General features: G+C 34.1%; 1 protein-coding gene and 1 long non-coding RNA gene across 6 annotated transcripts in view; both read left to right on the forward strand.

Moving 5' to 3' along the window:
* The window catches only part of NEGR1 (neuronal growth regulator 1), an 865,843-nt gene that overhangs the window by 163,501 nt on the left and 680,682 nt on the right, over positions 1-21,660 (forward strand). The window lies entirely within an intron of this gene.
* LOC146402857 (uncharacterized) lies at positions 3,268-10,358 on the forward strand. Its single transcript, XR_014807975.1, has 2 exons — positions 3,268-5,246; positions 5,641-10,358. It is a non-coding gene; the product is annotated as an uncharacterized LOC146402857 (long non-coding RNA).

Raw genomic sequence — 21,660 nt, forward strand, 5'->3', positions numbered from 1 at the left:
CTTATTTTCTTCCTGGAAACAATTTCTCTCTTTTCATTTTCCATTTAAGAAAGAAAAAAAATTAGTCTCCAAAAATTTTTACGACTTTTTATTTGTGAATAGGACATATTCTTTTTAAACATCGCACATATTTAAGTAATAAAATAAAGAAAAATATATAATTAATTTGTGCAAGGTTAGAAAAAAAGACAATTACTGTTTGATATAAAATCATCATTATTTACCAAGGAATTTTAAAATATGCCAAGCTAAGAAATTACAAGGAACAGAAAAATACTATTAAATTCATGATTCAAAATAGCACTAAATTACTGAAAACTACCCTATGAAACTAAAAATAAAACTAAAGACTCTCTAATAATTGTGAATTTCCTATTTTAGAATAAATTCTAAGAAAAATAATGTATACATAAAGATAATATTAATGAAATGTCTTATAAGAACTTGAAAGAATTGAAAATAATTGTAAAACTTAAAATTCCAAATCTTACATCACTGCTAATTTCAAAGTGAAATATTAATATATTTAGTCAAATTTAATTTTTTTATTTTACTTACTTTTATTTTTTATTTTGTTTTGTTGTGGAAAAGACCACTTTATTCACAAAAGCTAAATTTTAACACAGATTTAAAGTTTGGAAAAAAATTATAGCCCAAAAAGAAGCTTGCATGTTAGATTGGCAGAGAAAAAATAACTAAATTATCCTGTGACTTGAAACATTTTTGTTATAATGAGCCACAATCAGAATAGAACTTATGATGTACGTCTATTTACTTGCAATTTACCTGTTACTATTAGACACTACTTATTGTAGTCTTCCCAAAAACTATTAGAAATTTGCTTATCAAGAGAAGCTAAAGTCATAAGGCTTAATTTGCTGAGGGAGAACATCACTTTCATAGATACCCCAAATAGGAAAATCTGAAAAGGTATTTAGAGGCCTAGGCTTGCAAAGTGAATAATTGATTGGAATTGAGTAGAGCTGCTATGTTAGTAGCTTTGGATTGGTGGGCACAAAAATGTAAGGGTCTCGAGTAATTCTTGGTGAATGATCTGTTTCATCTCCAAGGAGTAAGTATTTCTAGAGCCAACACATACGCATTTTAAAAACTGGTCACAGTATTTAGCAGAGGGAGAGCAAAGCAGGCCTAGCTCCAGAATTTTTTTAACCTCGGTCCTAGTAGAGTTTCCTACAGGCAAACGGAGTTATGTTGTTTCAGTTCTCTGTCCCTCTTTTTGGGCATTCTTCAGCATAAATTGGACAGTACATCATTATGGTCCAGGAACATGATCACACCAGATCTACACAGCTGTTTGATTTGTCATGGTCATAGATATTCTGAGGGTAGATGTTCTACAAAAGTTATTCTTCCACTTTACAGGACAGTGGGTATGCAGGATTTGATTTATTACAAATGAAACCAAGATAACAGAGTCCACTTCTAACACAAAGAATACACAGAAAGAGATATGGGGGCATTAAGCAATTACTTACATTCTTAATAATCATGTTCCAAGGTCATCTTAATGATCTCAAAGATCTCTCTGTAAGTATGTGAGTATGATATCCATCCTCAAGAGCCAAATATTATATGCAAAGTAGCTTGTTCAATTTCCTAAACCTCTTATGCAAGGCATTCTTAGGTCTTTATGAAATTGTCTGGAAGTTTCCATCATGGCTCAGCAGGTAACGAACTTACCCAGCATCCATGAGGACTTGGTTTGATCCCTGGCCTCACTCAGTGGGTTAAGGATCCTGTGTTGCCATGGCCTGGGGTATGGGTCGCAGAGGCGGATTGGATGCCGGGTTGCTGTGGCTCTGGTGTAGGCCAGCAGCTACAGCTTGGATTAGACTCCTAGCCTAGGAACCTCCATATGCCACGGATGCGGCCCTAAAAAAGACAAAAAGACCAAAAAAAAAAAAAACGTCTGTAAGATTCTTCCCACTTTGTAAAGCATGTCTTCGGATTCCAATCAAGGCCACGTTAACTTCCTTTTTCTGTTAAACCATTTAAGATCTCTTGGTCTAAAAGGGGAAATTTATGGGTGAAACTAGACCATGGAAGCCCCTGAGGCCTGTGCCTTAGAAGAAGATAAAAGGGAAAGAAAAGCCTTGTGATTTTCTTTTGACAGTCTACAATATCAAGTAATCTGGACAGTCTGATAGTGATAGTTAACACTTATACTTTGTGTGGGTGTTAGACGTAACAGCTATTTATTATGAATCTTATTCAGTTAATCTTCATAATAACCCAAAGAGATAGGTACTGTCACAGTCCCCACCTTACTGAGACAGGTTAAATAACTTCTAAATGTCTTAGCTGGTGGGTGGTGGTGGTGGTGGTGGTGGTGAGTTTTAAAACCAACTTTACGCATCTTTTAACCATTATAAAATACCACTTCTCAGGTAAGAGATGCATGCATTAATTATCTTACTTGTGGGCATCTCGTCATGATGTGTATATGTATAAAACCATCACATTGTGTACTTTAAATTTATTATAATTTGTATGTCAATTATAGCTTAATAAAGTTAGATAATATAAAATAACTGCCTCTCAAAAGTCAGTAGGACTGTAAAGAAAATTTAAAAATTTAAAACCAAACAATCTGTGCAAGCCTTTATAAATTTTATTTTGCCTGAATATTTAAAATAAAAAGCCTTAAAATATTCAGTCAGTATTGTTGACTTCTTAGAGGTATACATAAAAGAAAATCTAAATTTTCTTTCTGCACATGAATGTATTATTTTTATAAGTGAAATAAACTGAAAATGTGAGAAAAATTAATTAATGGGCTCTTTAGTGACTGTATTTATGAGTTTCTGATCTATGTGAAAGCAGTATTTTAATATGGAAGTTTATATTAGGCTACATTTGTTTTGACTCCATTTAATGCAAAAAAAAGTGAAATGTGAAAATAAATTCAAAGCTTGACGACTAACTTTTAAATGAATCTATCCAAATTTCACTGAATTGTCCAATTAATCAATTATAGCTAAATTTTATATTGAGGTTTTTTATATAGTGAAGTAATTTTTTTTTTTTTTTTTTTTTTTTTTTTTTTTGTCTTTTTGCCTTTTCTAGGGCCGCTTCTGCGGCATATGGAGGTTCCCAGGCTAAGGGTCTAATCGGAGCTGCAGCCGCTGGCCTACGCCAGGGCCACAGCAATGTGGCATCCGAGCTGCGTCTGCGACCTAAACCAGAGCTCACGGCAACGCCAGGTCCTTAACCCACTGAGCAAGGGCAGGGACCAAACCCGCAACCTCATGGTTCCTAGTTGGATTCATTAACCACTGCGCCACAACGGGAACTCCAGTGAAATAATTTGAAGTAATTATTAGCTTTATTATCTTATCTGTTCCAGTCTGTTTACTTTAGGTCCGGGGTTTTCATAGACCAAAAAATGGACTAAATGAAGCCTTTTTAAGCACATTTAAAATGAAATGAAGTTCAGGTTCACCATGAAACATCAAACGTCATTTCTAATTATTTGGTAGTTTTTTCCAAACATAATTGGAAAATCGATCATTTAAAACTTGTATTTGAAGTGTAAAGAAATGTGATCCACAGAGAAAAGAACCACAAACTGGATTTGAGGCCTCGTGACAGTCTTAGCAAAATGCTTAATTATACTTTAAGGATCATATACTTTGGATCGGAGTTTTAAAAAAAGACATTTATAATCTATTATTTTGGTTACTAAAACTAAATGTGGGAGTGGAGAAGGAAGAGATAAGAGGTAGAAGGGAGAAATGAAACGAAATACTGTCATGGCTAACTTGGAAAGATAAAGAGGAGTGTGCTTTTATTACAAACAAACCTTGACAGGCATTCAATACCTGAAATTGGTTTGGGTTAATGTTTGCCATCAAAATCGCAGTAATTTGGAGTTTGTGGATACCAAAGTTTTACAACCTATTAAATGCTTGTTTAACAAAAATTTAAATAACAATTGCATAAAATATCTAACAGGTTTTGTAAGCTCTACTTGGAAGAGAAAATGTAAGACACACTAAGAAGGAGGATGTCTTGACTTTGAGAAATGTAATCAGTATGCTAAACTGGCATTCATATAAGAATAGCACTTGATCTACAGAGATTTTTATTACAAGGGGTAAGCGTAGGGAACAGGGGATTAATTAGTTAATATAAACCATTCAAGGGAAATTTACCACACTAATCAATTAGTAGAAGTGTTCCTAAATCTTCCCTTCATTCCTACAATAAAAGATACACCCACACTCTTACAAGTAGTATAATTTTGTTCAAAAAAATACCAAGCAGGGAATTAATGATAAAGTAGGGAAACTATGACTGTGTTCTATTAGGAATGGATTTTCATTTACATTTTCAAACTAATATCCATGTTTGAGTACAAAATAAACATATAATTATTATCGAACTATTTGAAATGCAGTATTTTAATTCAAGTCACCATTAATCTATGTACGTATCCTGAAATGTGAATTTTAGTGGAGATTTATATACATAATATAAAACAAGCTAGGAAGGGTAGATGTGTTACTTTCATTTTCATGTTTAGATAGCACAACTTTATTGTTTTAATTTGTGCGTATTAGCTTTCAGACATCCCCACAGGTGGAATAATTTATTCTGCATTTTCCAGTGGTTTGGAGAATGCTGCAGTTTGCTATATTAAAAAAGGAACTCACCGGATGAAATTATATGACATTAATACATAGCATTTTGGGAATTATGATGCACTAGCTGTTTAACCTTTGTGAAATACAGTGTTTTAAGACATATACATCCATTATTTTGCTAATTTTATCTGTTCACATACTTTTTGGTCCACTCTGTGTGATTATAAACAATTCTATCTTCTGCTAATATTAATATCTTTCCTAAGGTTATCTTTCTTTAAACATTTGTATCTTGCAAAGTTACTTTTGATGAGATAGTTATTTTTATGGAGACATTATTATTGAATAATTGGTTTGTTCGGTTCCATTAATTTTTGAATATTAAGGCATATGCAGAAGAAAAAACTTCCAGATTCTTTTTAGAAGTTCACTGTATTTTTAAATATGTAAAAGTTCTGAGAACATTAACTTAAATGAAGTGAATTTGAATGATTATTAAGTGATTTAGGGAAACAGATTTGAGGTGAAAGTGGGGAAAAATTCTGTATCAGGAAGAAGAGTTCCTAGAGTTATTTAGTGCAATAGCTTAAACTCAACTATTAAATATATGTGTCATATGTGTGCGAAGGCTGAATAACTGTTTTCAGTTTTGATAGGACAAGAAGAAAAAGAGGGAAAGAGAAGTGCAGAAAGCCATCCAAGAAACAGACGCTAAAATAAGCAGATGACTAAGTATATGGAGAGCTAGGCACTTAACTAAAAGCAGACAATCAAATGCTCATGCATAGATGGATATTTTGAAAGTAAGGTGAGGATGCAGCCAGGAGAAAACAGTGTGGTTGTTTAGGGAGAAGACTGGCTTTCTGTACTAGACTACTGAGTTATCTGTGCCAGACACAGTAGCTCCAAGATTGAGTGCCAATACTCAATGAAAATATTTGTGTTTAAAAAAAAAAAAAACTTAGATTATTAAAAATATTTTCAGAATCAGTTGTTTAAATGGAGGAAATAGAAAACAGCTAATGACCTTCAGAGTTTCAATAGCAAACTTTTTTTTTTTTCTGAAGGAATCTTAGAAATAAAAGTAGCCTATCGCTAAAATGGAGAGCTAGGCAATTAATTATCATTGAGAGAGTTCAGACTTTGATTATATTTGGCTTTTGCTTAAGTGTCATGCTCTTTTTTTCCTCACCACTGCAGCAGAATCCCATAATTCTTTTCTTAAAATTCATATCACTGATAAACAAACAACAATCCACTAAGACAAAATAATTGTGATGCCAGCCTAATGAACTTTGTCTGGAGCTTTCAGTTGTTATAGATGAGGGGCTCAATGTACTTTCATAATGAAAATTGAACTCCATGATTAATCAGTCTGGTTGCTGCCAATTCACATTATGAAAGCTTACGGCCTCTGTAAAGCATCTGTGCTCATTAAATGTTTCACTGATGTAGAAAGAGCAGGAACCTCATTTCTTCCTTAGCTCAGGACCTTTGCACAAACTATTCCCTCTGCCTGGCATACTCTTTCTCATTCTTTCCCTGCCTAAGTCTGTTAATTCCTGAAATCTTAGACTTTTTCTACACAATCCCCCTCCAAACATAAATTCTCTCTCATTTTTTTCTCTTATAATTCTCTGATATTTTCCCTAATAACCCTTTCCATAATTTGTAATTGTGTGTTCATTTTTGAGGTTATTTTTAAAGTCTGTTTTGCCTATTTTTAAGCACCAGCAGAGTATCAGACATACTGTTTTAAATTGTATGAGGGTATGTCTGATGATTTATTTGGGTGAGAAATGACAGAATTAATTATTAAATCATAAGAAAAAGGGAAGAAATAAGTCAAAACTTTTATACCTAGATGCTTTATTGTTACCGACTTTTAAGAATCAAAATTCTACAAAATTTGTCGAGTTGTTCAATTCTTTATAAGAGATGATGAATCACTTCTATGATTTCCTTTGTATTTTGGAACTCAGCATTCATTTTCCCAGAAATGTTAAAATGTATGCTAGTTGAATACCAGCATGCTAATTATCTAACCTTTTCTACTGCAAAGAGCTCATTAAGAAATTACAACATTACATTGAGAATATTTACTGACAAGAATATTTATAAATTTGATCTAACCAAGCTGTGGTTTTAGTAAAATGCTGATTTATAAGTAATGGCCTAAATGAGCTTCACTATTTTACAAACATCTTTATGGGTAGAAAAGCATATTACCAGATGATGTAGTGTTAGAATGTTCTCATATCTCATTAGGTTTTGATATGTAAATATAGTTTGAAGTTGGAATAAGAAATCCCTGACAAGAGTTCCCGTCGTGGCTCAGTGGTTAAAGAATCGGACTAGGAACCATGAGGTTGCAGGTTCGATCCCTGGCCTTGCTCAGTGGGTTAAGGATCTGGCGTTGCCATGAGCTGTGGTGTAGGTGGCAGACGCAGCTCAGATCCCGCGTTGCTGTGGCTGTGGCGTAGGCTGGCAGCTGCAGCTCGGATTGGACCCCTAGCCTGGGAACCTCCACATGCCGTGGGAGCGGCCCAAGAAATGGCAAAAAGACCAAAAAAAAAAAAAAAAGAAAGAAAGAAATCCCTGACGTCACCAATACATAATGGCCACAGAATAATCTTGCCTTTACATATGTGTAAGCAACTGATGAGTGTTTATATGACTTGCACATATTTTCTTCCCCAAATCTTTAAAGAGTCAGAAACAAGTTCCAAAATTTGTTGAGAAGATAGCAATATGAAATTGTTCATCAGGTCTCTAAAGTGCTTTACTTTTTGCTTTAACATTGAAGTCTGTTGCTTTTAAGGAACTTTTAAGGTCCAAAGCTTTCAAAACATTCAAAGAAAAATTAAAGACTCACCAGTAGTAAGAATTTGAAGAATGGTGTGTTATATATCATATAACAGAGAGGAAGATCTCATCACTAAGATGTTCGTTATGGATTGGGAATGAGAAAAAAGCGTAATTGGATTTCACTTGTTGATTAGTCCTTTGTATTAAGTAAAACTTTTCTAGATAAATTAAAATTATATGACAACATAGTTTTTGAGGCATGTTTATTTCAGAAAAACAAAACAAAATTCAATATGCAATAAATAGATGTATTTCTGGTTCAGCTAAAAATCTTCCCCATATGAATCTGCACCTCATAGTGTGATGTTAACAAGAAGTGGAACACATCAAGTCAGAAACCCTTCCAGTGGTTGACAGAGAGAGAAGATGGACTAGACAGAAATGTGCTGGTGGTCCACAGAACCTTAACATAGTTCTGTTTCCTGTCTCACTTATGGGCAGGATTCCCTCTACTCTGCTGAGGAGGGTATTTCAGGCTAGTCTCTGCCATTCCTGTCTTTTTCCTAATACTTCCAGACATACTACCTATAGCCTAGTTGTACTGAACCATTTGTTATTACTCAGAACATAGAATCCTCACCCCTCCATCACTCACTTGGACTGATACAAAGTTCAACTTCTTCATTATCAGTGTTATGTACTGAATATGTGTATTTTCCCAAAATTCATATGTAAAAGCCCTAATCCCCAATGTGACTATGTGTGGATATGGGGCCTATAAGGACGTAATTAAGGTGAAAGACGGGGCCATGATCCAAAAGGATTAGTGTCCTTTTAATAAGAGACATCATTGCTCTCTCGCTCTCTCTTCCTCCCTCTCTCTCTCTCTTTCTGAATCTGTCAGACTCTCTCCCTCCTCTGACACACAATAGGTCACAGGAGCACATAGCAAGATGGAAACCACCTAGAACTCAAGAGGCTTACATTGAATAAAACTTACCTTACAAGCACAGTGATCTTGGCTGTTCAGCCTCTAGAACTCTGAGAAAATAAATTACTGCTCTTAGGCCATCCAGTCTATGGTGTTTTGTTATGACAGCTTCAGCCAGTAATGCAATTGATCTTCTTCTTTAGGACTAAGACAGTTAAACCTCTGACAAAGCTTCTGGAATCCTCGATACTTTCCACCCAGGTGAAAGCCAGTCCACCCTGATTTGTAGTTCCATGAGGCTTACATACAACTGTAATATCCAAATATACATTATCCATTTTGTAATTATTTATTAATTACTCTTTTTCCTATGGAGTTGCTAAGTCCTTGGAGATAACAAACTCAGAGTCTTGCACAAATGAAGGAAGGAAGGAAAGATAGAGGGAAGGAAGAAAAGGAGGAAGAAAAGGGGGTAAAGGGGAAAAAAGAGAGGGACGGGAGGAAAGGACAGATGGAGGAAGAAAAAAAGAAGGCAGAACCAGGTAAATAGGAAATCCAAGATATCATGATCACCCTCACCATCATCATAGATGTTTAATATGCATTACAATAGATGCCTTGATGTATCTGAGAGGATATAATTTTAGACCTATAAGCTTGGCATATTCTCTTAATGGGGCAGGCTATAGCTATCCCAGGTGAAACTTTTCTAGATTTCTGGAATAATGGAAATGATTGAAGCCGTCTTTTATAATTTCAGGGGAGAAGGACTGTCCAATAAATATTTAATATTTTCATGTAACACAGGCAGGTGATGATACCTGTTTTTCCAAAAAGTTTCATAGTTGGGAACAATATCTTTTTGGACACTGAATGCTATTAAAATTACCTGCAAGATAATCCCTAAAAAATGTTCAGGGATACTGTAGCATTTCATGGAATATCATCTTGATGCATCTTGGAGATTAACTCGGTCCCTTATTTTTTAGATGTGAAAACTAGTGTTAGCGGGCGGTTGGGGTGGTGTGGTTGGATAAGTGACCCTAAGGCCCACAGCTCTCTGGTTTCCCCAAAGAGAAGGCAAGCAAGTAAGTATGCTGACTCCCTTTGAGTGGGCCTGTTGCCCACTAAGAATGTGCTCATTTTAATTTTCATGAATCTGAAGTTGTCGTTAGGCAAGCTTAGCAAATGTGTTCAGTGAGCAAACTTGCTTCCTGTTAAAAAAAATTATCCAAATTATCAGGTAGATGATTCTGGAGTTCTTTTAATTAAAGGCAATGGAGAAAAAAATTAGGCACTTAGATAGGTTTTTTGGACTCATAAAATTAAAGAGGCTCTTCTGTCAATATGTAGGTTAGAGGTAATTCCTGTAAATGTGAATGAAAATTAACTGTGTAAATTCCCATGCATATTAATTACAAAATAAACCCTCACTGCATTATCCTTTATTACCATAGTAGAAGCTCTTATTTTTTAAGAGAAAAAAAAGAAAATAATTCTTCACTGAAGTTGAAATATTTTAGATATATTCCTCTTTTGATCCTCCCTGGCTGTAGACACTCAAATATATAAATTAGTCTTTGATAAACTTTTTGCCTTAGGTTATTCCATTTGTATATTTGCCTTAGGTTATTCCATTTGTATATGGCTAAAGTCCTAAAGGACTTTAAGTGGCAACACCTTGGGGGAGTGATTAAATCTCTGGGGATCCCTGCTTATACATATATTGAAAGAAAGAAATACACATCTGAAGTTCCGTTGTGGCTCAGTGGTTAACGAATCTGACTAGGAACCATGAGGTTGTGGGTTCAATCCCTGGCCTTGCTCAGTTGGTTAAGGATCTGGCGTTGCCATGAGCTGTGGTGTAGGACGCAGACGTGGCTCGGATCCCACATTGCTGTGGCTCTGGCTTAGGCTGGCAGCTACAGCTCTGTTTAGACCGCTAGCCTGGGAACCTCCATATGCTGCAGGTGTGGCTCTAGAAAAGATTAGAAAAAAAAAAAGAAAAGAAATACACTTCTGTCTTCTTAATATGAAAATGAAAGTTAGTTATTTAGGAATGATTTTAGATTTTTACCCAAATTTTTAATAGAGGTTAAAAAATCTAATGTTAAGCTGTTGATCATTTGGCAAGTCCCTACCTTCCAAGTTTAATTTCCAATTTGGCCATGTACATGATTAAATGGCTTATAAAATATAATAATAATTTTTCTATTTAAGAAATTAGAAAAATCTTCTACCACAAATCCCTAAAGTTAGGTATGATTCAGGATTCTTATCTCAACTAAATTTGAAATTAATCACTGGACCAATTAGTTGCATATTTTAATAGTCTATAATTTAATCTTCTGTCTTCAGGGCAAGAAATTATTTTAAGTGCCCCAAATGGGCATAGGCTATAACTAATGAGATGGAATTAAGGAGAGAGGAAAAAAAAAAAGATTATCAGAAAAAAAAAAGGTTTTGTAGAATTATTGATATTATCATTGATGGAAACAGATGTAAGCACTAAGCCTATGTAATTTGAGCTAGGACTCAAACAGTATTTCATAAGGCATAAAATTTTATTATTCTACTAATTTAAAAAAATCTTATGTTTTTTTCTGTAAGATTTGCTGCCTCTAATGCAACATTTATGTTATTTATATGAATTAAGCATTTGAAGCCATGCTTGAAAATGACATATTTTATAGAGATAGGTAACTTCTTGTTCTAAATATTGAAAGCTAAAAATTTTTATTAGCTTCTATGTGTCAGTATTTTGTAATATTAAAAAGGAAACATTTTTGTCAATTTAAAAGATAGGTGATATTCCCATTCCCATTTTACAGATGGGGCCCAGAAAAATCTACTAACATGCTTCAATTTACCTTGTCATAAGTGGTAGCTGTTGGTTCCAATCTGACTTCAAAGTTAGCCATCTCTGCCTCCATATCCTTTTTACACAAAGTCACGTGACAGAACCAGGAGCATCTTTCTGGAGCTTAAAGCAGACTCCATCCCAGGCTTAGGGACTCAGCATCTGCATTTTAAAAGGTTTCCAGGTGATTCATTAAAATTTGAAAAGTGTGGCTCTGTAAATACTGCCTCTTCCTGAAACACCTTTAGAGTAACATTATATATTGTTTTATATTCTTAAATGATAATTGTATGTTTCATGTTTTTTTAATGATAATTATAACATTTTTTTACTTTTGAATTTATTACATTTATAGTTGTACAATGATCATCATAATCCAATTTTATAGGATTTCCATCCCACAACCCTGTTTCATGTTTTAAAGGAACTCTAAAGTTCCTTGAGGTCATCATCTTTAAAACTGGATTTAAACTCAAAGCTATGATTGAGGGTATTGAACTAAGAATGTATTATTCTAACATTCTTGTTCTTGCTTTTTTAATGGGTGGAATGGTGACCACCCATTTAAGAATTTAAGACAGATCTGTGTTCACCTGGTTCACCTCTAGTCTGCTGATTGACCACAAATTACCTTCACCTTTTTTCCCAATCTATAAAACTGAGATTAATCAGGTCCCATATACCTGAAATGCACCATCTAAATAGCTGCCTTTATCATTCGTGATACCAGCCCCCAGATAGCCTAAATCAGTAATTCTTAAAGTTTAGCGTGTACTAGGATTGCTGTAGGTCTTGGTGAGCCACAGATTGTTGCTTCACTCCCCCAGAGTTCCTGATTTCAGTAGGTCTGGAGTGGGATCTGAGAACTTGCATTTCTAACAAGTTCATAAGTAATGTTCTTGCTACTGGTCTAGGAACTGCACTCACACACCAATTTCCCACTCCCTAATTTCATCTATGTTGATCACCAACAGTATCAGTCAATTTCCTAAATCAATTTAATTAGCCATTAAGGAATGCTCTAGGCTACACTAATCTTGTTCTATACAAAATGAGTCTAGAACACCAGTGAAATGAATTCTTACAAGCTGAGTAGACTTACCAACCTACCTTGTAAAAACTTCTTAGGAACTTGGGAAACAGCTAGTGCTTTGAACATAAATAGTCACTGCTTCTCTTCAGGTGGGCATTTTATTATTTTGCCATAGAGAAAATCTCTTCCAATTAAGCAAAAATGTTCTTTTAGGTTTGTACTGATATTTCTCCAAATATGGTTCCAACAAGCTAGTACTAATCTAATGATTCTTAACCATATTCTAATTCTTATTAAATGTTTTGACTCTAACTGCTGCATCATGCATATGACTTTTATTACACTGAATTTAAGCCAAAATATTCTATGTAGAGTCATAGAATTTTAAAACCCTTAGATCCTGGCCATTCATTTCAAAGATGAATGTGATCTAGCAAGTCTTATCAACAACCACAGAGCTGGTCATGTTATTGAAATGTAATGAAATAATTACAACCCATATTTTCTAAACCCTAACCATGTGTTTTTTATCACACCATAATTTACTTTACTGAATGACAACTTGTTTGTGTTATCAGGAAATTTTTTCAAACTATCTTTTGTTTAAAAGTTATTAAATATGCATCAAACTGAAAGTCACAATGTTATTATAGTTTGGATGACTGATAAAGATTAGAAAAAATGAAAAATAAAGTTGTGTTCATAATAAATATAACAGCACATTGCACCAAAAAATGGCTCACATATCTTTAAATAGGCCTTTCAACAAATTTAAGATTTAAGAAATTAACAAATTTACTTGAAAAACCATAATTATAAAGGAAGCCAAGCAGTCTAAAGTTACACCACTACTTGCTCAGTTAAACATTTTTGCAGCACTAGTATCAGTACTAAGTCTTACAGGTTTTCTGAGTTCATGTGGTAAATAAAATGTTTGTTCAAGTTATGAATACAGGTGGGCATTCTATTCTACACAACAGGAATGGTATGGGGAAAAAATAAGGCTTTTTCTTTCCCTCTCTTTCTCTTATTTCAATAACCTTAAGGATATTTAACAGAAATCTCTGGGAAACAAAGACTAGCAAAACAATAACTGTTGTAAAAAGCAATTGGAGAGTTCCTGTGGTGGCACAGTGGGTTAAGAATCCAGCTGCAGAAGTTCCCACTATAGCACAACCAGATCAGTGACATCTGTGGAGCAAGGGGATGCAGGTTCAATCCCTGGCCCTGCACAATGGGTTGAGGACCCAGCTTGCTGCAGCTTAGGTGTAGATGGCAACTGTGGCTTGGATTCAGTCCCTGGTCCTGAAACTTCCATATGCCATGCGTGTGGCCATAAAAAAAAAAAAAAAAAAGAAAGAAAAAGCAAATGGAATACCATTTATACCCTTAGAATCCGAGAGAGGTTAGTTTAAAATAGTCAGTCTTGTGTTCATCCAAAGAAATCATGTCATTCATCTCTTGGAGACAATGCATCAATTGAGAGTGTTGGCAATAATTGTATGTGATTCAGTGACATAACTCATAATTGATCTTTCAATTATTTTCATTCTAATATTAAAATGACCACGAATGTCATATGGATGAGAATTTCAGTAGTGATTTTATGAGAAATGACTGTTGTTGCTCCTGTAAGCGTTCAGAGTCGGAGGTATACTTATTTGTAGGAACCTAATTTGTGGGGAAATATAAAATTTGAAGGAGAAATATTAATATTTGTAGTTTCTTTTAGTTCCTGATTGTGTTTTTTGTAAACTGTTCAGTAGTATTAGATAATAAAGAATATGAAAGTAAGCACAAGGTCGTGGAGCTCGGAGAAGTAACTGGTTAAGAAAACAAAGAAATGAGCAGTACAATACCCAGTCTGACAGCAGCGACTTAGGGTAATAAAAGAAAATCATTTAAAATTTTTTCAAAACTGAAACTACAGAGTAAGCAGTCTTTAATAATTGGTTATGGTAAGAAATATTCTAGCACATGCCTAGACCAACGTTAATACTCAGGAAAATTGTTTAAAACACTTTCAAGGCTGAAAGTACAAATAAGGCAGACTTTTGTGCAAGACTAAACCTTCCTGGACAATGTTATAACAAATGATAATCATTTTGTCTCTCTCTCAGTCTCTCTCATATATCTAACTATACATGTGAATATGTGCAAATGTTTATAACTGTGCATTTAATTCATTTTATTTCATGAAATGTATTATGTTTATTTTTAAAAAATCTTACTAATATCAATTCATCTAACATAATCTCTTATTCTTTTTACCTCTTTGAATAGTCATTGGGAAGCAGACTAAATCCAACTTTATCTATGAAAACCTGAACTGAAAATCTGCTCAACCCACAAATGCTTTACTTTTTCATTTTGTCTGTAAATCTGTCTGACCATTCCACAGAAAATCTTGAACTACACCATTTGTATTGCTTTCACTAAATTTAATGCCTGCTTTTATAATTTTTTCCCATAATTCTTAACATGGCTACATTTTCACTTTGTAATTATAGCAATATATAAATTTTAACAGATATTTTAGCTCACTTATCATCGTTTTTTTTCTTTTTCTGTTCAAACAATCCAATGTGAGTTTCTTTCAAGATATGTGTAATCAATTTTTCATTAATTTAGAAAATGTTAAATACTAAGATGCCTTCAAAAGTATTGTTAGATTTGCATTAAATAATTTTGTAGATAGTTTACTCCTTTATTGAATAAAATTATTGCCATCAAAACATCATTATTAAGAAAAACATTCCAAGCAGTAATATAGGCTCTAGAATATATGTATGGATAAGTTAGAGAAAAATCTTAGCCCTCATAGAACTCAGTTTCTAGTATAGGAAAATGGACAAAATATTGAAATATGAGTTAAATATATATTGTCTCAATGATCATTGTAATTGAAAGTGGTGAAGAAAAGAGCACTCAGGATTATGAGGAGTGGTTTTTACAATTTTAGAAGGAATGTCCAGAGAAAGTCTTAATAAGATTAAAGTAAAGCCCTGAGGAGGGAGCCATGTTGATGGTAGAAGTGTGTATGCTTGTGAATCCGTGACTAGTACATATGATGGGCTCACTGGCTAAAGAAGTTGGTTCTTTGTACACCACATAGCTGAAAACTAGGATGGGTGAATTTCAGAAAGGAAAGTAAAAATAATGCTGAAAAGTGTACTTACCGTCTGATTCCAACCATATTGCACTCTGGAAAAGGCAAATCTATAGAGATAGTAAAAAATTATCTTACTAATATCAATTCATCTAACATAATCTCTTGTTCTTTTTACCTCTTTGGACAGTCATTGGGAAGCAGACTAAATCCAACTTTATGAAAACCTGAACTGAAAATCTGCCCAACCCACAAATGCTTTACTTTTTCATTTTGTCTGTAAATCTGTCTGACCATTCCACAGAAAGTCTTGAACTACACCACTTGTACTGCTTTCACTAAATTGTATTGCCAAGGGCAGAGGGAAGGATGAATAGGCAGAACACAGAGGATTTTTAAGGAAGTGAAATTATTCTGCATGATACTAAAATGTAGATGCATGTCACTGTACATTTATGCAAACTCTCAGAATGTATAACACCGAGAGCGAACCCCAAAGTAAAATGTGGACCCTGGTCTGTGCATGTCTGGGGGCAGACTGTATTAAGGAACTCCATATCTTTCATTTGGTTGTTCTGTGAACCTAAAATTGCTCTAAAAATAAAGTATATTTAAAAAGAAATAAATCATGGGTAGAATCCTCCCCCCTAAAAAATAAAGCTAATAAGAAGAGAGGGGACATTTGTTGGTAAACAGTTAATGAATGCCCAGTATTACTAAATAAAATCAGAGAATATTCTTCTTTATCCAATCTGATTCTAATATTTCCTTTTGGATACGTAATGGATACTTAGTTTTTAAATTGATTTTTTAAAGTTTCTAAAGTTTTCTTCCTGTATTATAAATTCATGCTAAATATTTTAATTGTAAGTAGATATCATTGGGATAATTAGCATATTTAACTTGTTTCTATAGTACAGAAATATCGATTTAATATCTTAGAATCATGGCTATTGATATTTTAATTGATTTTAATTTGCTTGTTAAAAAGAAATTCGAAGTGTTACTTTGTGTTTTGGAAAAATCAATTGGTATAATGAAGCAAATGACCATTTAAACACCAATAGTAAGACATCCTATTTATAATTCCATATTCTTATGTTAAGGTATATAGTTAAATCTTCATAGCTTGATTTTGGATCATCCATTCATCCATTTCAGGCATAGGGTAAGTGCTAGTGCCTAGATTACTTACTAAAACTTCCAGGAAACCTTCTTTGATTCTGCCAGGGAAATTTGTTTATGAGATTATAAATGCCATGTATTAAGTACTTCCTTTGTATGAGCCTCTGGGCTAAGTATTCTTCATTCTTTTCTTTCATTGAAACATTGCAGCAACCTAAGAGGTACAAAGATACTCTATGCTGGTTACTGTTATTCTTAATACATATTTGACAAATGAGGAAATTGAAGCCCATGGCTAGTCCATAGCCAGATCAGAATGTAACTCTAGGTATACAATTCTAGAATCTCAACTCCTAACTATCACGTGGTCCTTTATCATTTTCATAACGGTTAATTTATTATCTCAGATTAGTGCTTAGAGCTTAATTCATTGTACTTTAAAAACATTTAAATAGGTAGCCTCTATATTTAAATATTAACTTGTTAACAGGCACATATTAAGCTTTTTATTATCCACAGTACCTAGAAAAGTATGTTTTATAAATTTATAAATTTATGAATGCCATATGGTATCTAAGAGCCTGCAAAAATTTTTCATAAATGCAATAAATTTTGAAGACATACTTTTAGAATGAGTATCTTGGTAAGAAATCATCTGGATGTTTGTTTTTAATGGGTAGTACATTTAAAATTCTGAAAGTTTATAAAGATAGTTATTTTCAGTGTATCATGATATTAAATATTTTATTTAAACTTTTAAAAATACCTAATGTTAAACTCTAGAAGGATTTCAAAGGAATATGTTTATAATTCAAACTCAGTTGCAAAAGACCAATAACACATCAGCATGTGAATATGACAGATTGCGCATACTGTCAAAAAAGAGAACTCATAATAGTAGAGTGTTAACTAAAGTAGTTGGAAGGTTATCGACTAAGACAAACTAGCACTTTCTCTATCTGGTGAAAGAAGCCATAACCATTGTTGGGTGATATTTCTTCCAACAGGCAAATACAATCCTAGATCATATTAAGACATCTAAGGGGTAAATGGAATTCAGAAGTCTAAGTTCCTCATTCACCGATCTCCAAAGTTTTTAAAAGATTAAAAATTAGGTAGGTAAGTAGATACAATTAAAATGTAGATACAATTAAAATGAGTAAAACAATTTCATTTTGAAATTTATCAAAGATCACTTTTTAATACATGGATATTATTTTAATATCCAAACAGTTTGTGACTCTCTTTTATATAGATGGAAGGTTATAAAGGTGCATTTAGATCTTTATTTTATTCCTTAATTGCTCTGAATTCAAAAGTAAATTAATTGGCCCCAATTTTGAAATTTATGTCTTACCTATATTTATGTCGACTAAATACTGAATATGAAATACATGAGAACACATTTATTATAATGACCGACATTATTTTAGTTATAAAATTCTTCAGAAAAATATGGACTTCTCTAGCTAATTCTTTCTTTGCTCTTATACTAAGATTTATGAGTTGGACTGAGTTATTAAATCTAATACTGCTTTTTATTTTCAAAATTCAAGAAAAAATGATTATCAACTAGCATAATATTTTCCTATGGACTTTTTTATAACTGGGACAATGGACCCAGCCTAAAGTAAAACTGTTCCTTTCATACTTTGTTTTTTTTTTTAACTTTTTTTATTTTGTCTTTTTGTCTTTTCAGGCCGCACACACAGCATATGGAGGTTCCCAGGCTAGGGGTCCAATCCGAGCAAAAATTGGTATGTTTCTTTTCTCACTGATGTACTAATTAGGTGAGATATACACATAAATTAGAACTGATGTCATGTTGTAGAATTGCATATGAAAGTAAAAAAAAAGTAAAATTGGATTATCAAGCAACTATGTATCACTCAAAAAGTCACTTAGGAGTTATATTCTTAAATTAACTAATGAGTATTAGGAATGTTGAAGTTACTGTCATTTTAAAATTAAATTTATATTATTTTAGTTCAAAGATGTGCTTATAACATGATGCTAATTTAATTTGGGAATATATATATATATATAGTTAAAGGTAACTTTTGACATATGTATGAAATATGCACATATGTTTATGATTTAAATAATTGGTATTATTAACTTATTCTAACATTTTATACAATCCATAACCATATTTATAATTTGAACTAATGGTATATTAAAAAAGAAAAGCTATGTCTTTAAAGGGAAATAAAATTAAAATTAATATTATAAGTGCATGAGTATATGTGATAATAGTATTATATAGGTAAATATGTATATCCTTTTGATTTCAATTTATAGTGACAGTTGGTGAATTTTTTTTTTTTTTTTTTGCCTTTTTAGGGCCATACCCGTGGCATGTGGAGGTTCCCAGGCCAGGGGTTGAATTGGAGCTGTAGCTGCCAGCCTAAGCCACAGCCACAGCAATGCCAGATCTCAGCCATGTCTACAGCCTACACCACAGCTCATGGCAATGCCAGATCCTTAACCCACTGAGCAAGGCCCAGGATCAATCCTGCATCCTCATGGATGCTAGTCAGATTCATTTTTCACTGAGCCATGATGTAAACTCCTACTTTCCATCATTTTGTGGCCTTGTGGTAAACTGAACTCAATGAGATCTTATTTTTTCTGATTTTGGTGTTTGGATACCAATAAACTACCTTCAATATCTCTGCTGCATCTGACTTTTGCTGTGACTTGTGAAACTCTTTGGATTAAATTAAAGAGTAATACATTAATACTCAGAGTTGATCATGGATGAAAAACAGGCTGTCTCATGGTCAAGGATATCAGCATTATACTCTTTTAAACCAAGACATTTTTAGTTCCAAGCTATTCACCAAGGAATATTCATCTTTTCAGCAGGGTAGTCATTAGTTGTTCCACATATCTGCTGTGTTCTGATTTTTTGTAATTATTTACTACACTGCAAAACAGAAAGTCTGTAGAAAGAGACTTAAATCAATAGATGATTTATTCTAATTTCTAGGGACTGTCCATTGTTTGTTTCTAGTAATTTCACTTCCATCTTGTGTGCATGTGTGTGCTTGATTTGAAAGAGAACAGTTCTAAAAATAATTATTCAGTAGGGAAAATGTACCCTAAGGTGGCAAGGGTTTTATTTATCTTTTCTAACATTTTTAGTAGAGTTTTTATGTGGAGAAAAGGAGAGTTTAAGTGATATGGTTCAATTAACATTAAATCTGGCTGCAAGTGATACCCCACCCCCAGAACAATGGCTTGTTCTTTGTTGTTTCATCTTCCTCTTCACATGGCTGACATCTCATTGTCTGATGTGGCTGCTCCAACTGCAGGCATCATATTCATGTTCCACTAACAGAAAGGAGAAAAGGATGTGAGAAAAACACCACACTTCCCTTTATTCATAGTTTTTTGAAGTTTCTGAAAGTTGAATGCTAGTTCTGCTTACCTATCATTGGCCAGGCTTTGTTTATCACCACATTTAGTTACAAGGGATCTTAGGAAAGGTGAATTATATTTCAAAATTAAGAATTCAAAGTTCTTTACAGAAAAGGAGGAGAATGAATACTGGGGGTGGGGATAGGGGAGGGAACTAGTAGTTTCTTCCACCGGGTAGTATCGCTAGTGTCAAAAAAAAAAAAAAAAAAAAAAAGAAGGGAAAAGAAAGAGAGAGAGAGACTTATTTAGGCAAGGAGAGACTATCCAAAAGGACTGTTGCAAGAAGAGTGACAGGCACTATTGCAATAGAGGGTATAAGGACTTTTGCCGTAAGATCCCACCATGAGATCTGTAAGCATTTCAAAAGTTAGGCAGAAAAGAGGTTTTTGTTTTTTGTTGTTGTCGTTAGGGAGCAGTCCGCAAAGCTAGAAAGGAACAGGCACAGGGAGATGGGATGAAGGAGGATAGTGTGATAGGACAGCAGATCAGAGAATGCTTTACCCTGGGATCAACCCATTCTCTGGAGTTTTACACTGGCTAGGGCTGAGGGCAGGCAATGCCAGGAGTCTGGGGGGGAAGTCTGGTTAACCAGCATTTTGTTCTGATTGATAGGTGAAGGCAAAACAGTTCAGCTAATAATTTATGAGGCAAAAGATGAGAATTTGAGGTCTACTGGTCCTGCCATAGGTAAACAAGGAAGCAGCCATGAGCCTTATCTAAGTCATATGTGGGAGGATGTTTTTTTGCATAAGCTTTTTTCTAGAAGACAAAGGATGGGGGGATTTCTTTAACTTTTCCTATTTACCAGGCTCACAGGGCTTGGGTAATATCACTGTTGTCACTGGAATAGGAATAAATGTAGCTCTAATGTCTAAGTTTATTGATTTAGAATAGGTTGGGTATTCACAACTACAGTTCATAATCACTGTGAATGCATTACTTAAGTCCATGCTTTTGAAGCCATTGGTTCAGGCAGTGCTTATAAGGTACATTGGTGTGGTTTATACCCTGAAAGGAGGCAGGTTATACTCATGAAGGTGAGAGGCTGATCCTCCGACAAACCAGATTTTCAAAGGCAGAACTTGAGAATGAATGGAAATTATTTTCTCTCTTTTTGACCCACTCTTGAGTCTAGGCATTCAAATTTGACTTTAACCTTTGGTAAAATGTAAAAATAGTCTAATTATGAAGGCAGGTGGGGGTTGAGGCCAAGCATGCTTGAATGAACTTATTTTGGAACTAAATGACTCAATGGCATACTGCTTTCTCTGTGTATTTCTTTATTGTTGCTGTTGTTACTTCCAAACCTGGTCAGATTTTTTAAGTGTATAAATCATTTTTTCAAATTTAAGCTCTCATTGCCATGGTGGCAAGTATAATAGTTTGGGAAGAACTTAAGCCACTATGTGAGGCTGCTCTTCTGAACCAAAATATACCTCTGTTATGGGTGAAGAGTCAGCTGGCTTTCTTGAGAATGCTATTTAATTCATGGAGCCTTAGCAACAACATTCTGAGTATATTCGTGGGCCCAATAAATGTTTTTAACCAATTGAAAAAGGAAATAGGAGTTCCTGTCATGGCTCAGCGGTAATGAACCTGACTAGTATCCATGAGGACTTGGGTTTGGTCCCTGGCTTCGCTCAGTGGGTTAGGATTTGGCATTGCTATGAGCTGTGGTGCAGGTCACAGTTGGAGCTCAGATCCCATGTTGCTGTGACTGTGGTGTAGGTCGGCAGCTGCAGCTCTGATTGGAGCCCCTAGCCT

The sequence above is a fragment of the Sus scrofa genome, chromosome 6, assembly GCF_054392235.1.
Source record: "Sus scrofa isolate SSC_HxYL_T2T_F1_AM1 chromosome 6, Sscrofa_HxYL_maternal_Yorkshire_Landrace_v2.0, whole genome shotgun sequence".
Classification (NCBI taxonomy): Eukaryota; Metazoa; Chordata; class Mammalia; order Artiodactyla; family Suidae; genus Sus; species Sus scrofa.